The sequence below is a fragment of the Monopterus albus genome, unplaced genomic scaffold (assembly GCF_001952655.1).
Source record: "Monopterus albus unplaced genomic scaffold, M_albus_1.0 scaffold94.1, whole genome shotgun sequence".
Lineage (NCBI taxonomy): Eukaryota > Metazoa > Chordata > Actinopteri > Synbranchiformes > Synbranchidae > Monopterus > Monopterus albus.
Window position 1 is genome coordinate 628,812 of NW_018127974.1, and position 2,358 is coordinate 631,169.

Genomic DNA, 2,358 nt, shown 5'->3' on the forward strand with positions numbered 1-2,358 from the left:
TGGGCAACACAACCAGTGGCTGTGAGCTCTGGTGGACCACAGTCAGTTTCACCTAGGGAGGGTGGGGGCTTGGGGGCGGGACAATGATTCTGATTGGATAACCTTTCATCTAGAACTGTCAAATCGAGTTTGATGAAAACTGGTATCTATAATGTGTCACTGTGACAAGTTTATTGACCATATAAATAGTCGAACAGCAAAACGGCATCATCTGATAAATGATAAATCAATAAATTCAAAATTGAGACCTTAGAGATAAGGTTTCAGTATTATCTGATGTTACTGACTCATCTAAAGCTCCACATTCAGGTGAAAATGTTCTCTTAAAGGCAAATAATGGCAGCTTGCTTTCATTCTTTTTCCTTCTCTCTAGTGCTTTTGTGTATGACATGCTATACTTGTGGAAGTATTTTTTTCAAACCTGCTAGAATGACAGATGTTTACAGCATAATAAATCCATTGTTCAGAGAATGTAATGTTCAGTCATTGTCAGTGCCGTTGAGTGCTGTAATGTTCAGCTGGAGAAAAAAATCTGCATACACATGGCTGCAGATTGTCAGGTTTGCTCGGCGGCACCTGCCTCTCTCACCTCCCTCTCTTTGTTTCTCGGTTCCTGATCATGCGACCTTGCACACCTGCCACTTGTTTCCTTAATTAACACCAGCTGCATTCACTCAGTCCTTCACCTTATTTATACCCAACTCAGTTTCCACTCCTCTTGTCAGTTCGTTGTTGCTTTCAGGCCGACAACCAGCGCCATTCTCCAAATCCTTGCCATGTTAATGTTACCGCCAGGTCGGTACACCGTAATCAGATCCCATCTACCACCCCACCGGGCAGACCGGGAGTGACCCTAGCGTCAGCAGCTAAGCCCATCTCATTCATTCCCTTCATTGACTGTATTTTGCTAGCTGATCAGCACCCGGTCCTACTGTTTCCTTTATCTTGTCATCTACCATACCACGTCACCTATATATATTGTACAGCACGAATAAATCTGTTTGCACTGAAGTCAGCTATCTGGGTCTGCTTCTTCACTCACCCTCCCGTGAGTGAGTGATCCTAACACAGATCAACTGTTACCAGGCCATTAAGTGTATCTCATTAAAACATTACCAACAGTAGCTGGAAAGAAAACCTGCAAAGTGCAAAAACGGTCAATGCTACCACCTAGTGGTCACAGAGCAAAGAACATGAAAGGAAACAAAGAAAAGCTGCGGCTTTGGGTTAAAGCAGAGCCATTCTGGTATCGAACATACTGTAGTTGGACTTCTTGATACATTTTCATGCAGGCTGCTTATAGGTTAAGTGTAACTGTAGCCATGAACTATTGATAAGATTAAAGTATTATGACAAAACCTGGTCACGACATCCTGAAATAAGAGTGATACTGATGATGGCTGCAGCAGAATTGATCATCAAGGGGCAGTGTTCAAATAAAAAGACCTGTGTATGCTGGCCTATACATTAAACTGTTTGGTTTTGTATATCCTTCACCTGTCATTAACTGTATTTTTTTACTTGCTCTCTGACACTCTCTAGTTTTAATTTAAAAAAAGCTAAAGAAAAATGCTTTAAAATGTATTGCAGGGGGTCCATTGATTCAACAAGAAACAGAGATTTAATGTGTGTCCAGTTTATGTGAGACAGACAGGAAAGTCCAGCTTGGTGAAGGTGACCTGTGAGTTTGAATGGTGTTTTGTGCCAAATCAAATTTCCTGCCCTAAAAGAAATGCAAGCTTTTTTCTTACACGTGGCCCAGTAAGAGAAATGTCTAAAAGCCAGTCTTATTTTAACATGAATTTAGCCACTTAAAAACAATACAGTGGCCGGTGATGTGAATTATGCTTTCCAAACAATTTCATAGAATCATGGCACAAAATTCATAAATGTGAATGTTGTGTTTGGCTTTTACTTTTGATATTGTTGCCATTGACCACAAACTATTAAGACAAATCCCACAATAGGGGAATGTAACAACAATATTGTTTATTTTCACACATAGGCATTTCTTCCAAACTACCTGGATGGCTCCCCTGGTTCCTTGTGGAGGCTGTTGGCTGTGTTGCTGTGCTTGTTCCGTGTCATCACAAATTATGCAGCCCTGCTGTAGGAGTATTTAGCTTTGATATTAAAGCCTTCAGGCAGGGAAAGACAGAAGATAAGTCCTCCTGGGATGCACAACACAGATCCTGCCCAGCCAATGAAGAGAGCAGCTCCTAGTTCAAATTTCTGAGCAACAAAAATGGGGTCAAAGAAGTCCGTTGTGATCTTGTGAGCATATATGGAGCATGCAGTCATGCAGCAGAGGCCACTGAGAATGAAGTGGATGCCGGAGAGGATGGTCAGACAAGCTTT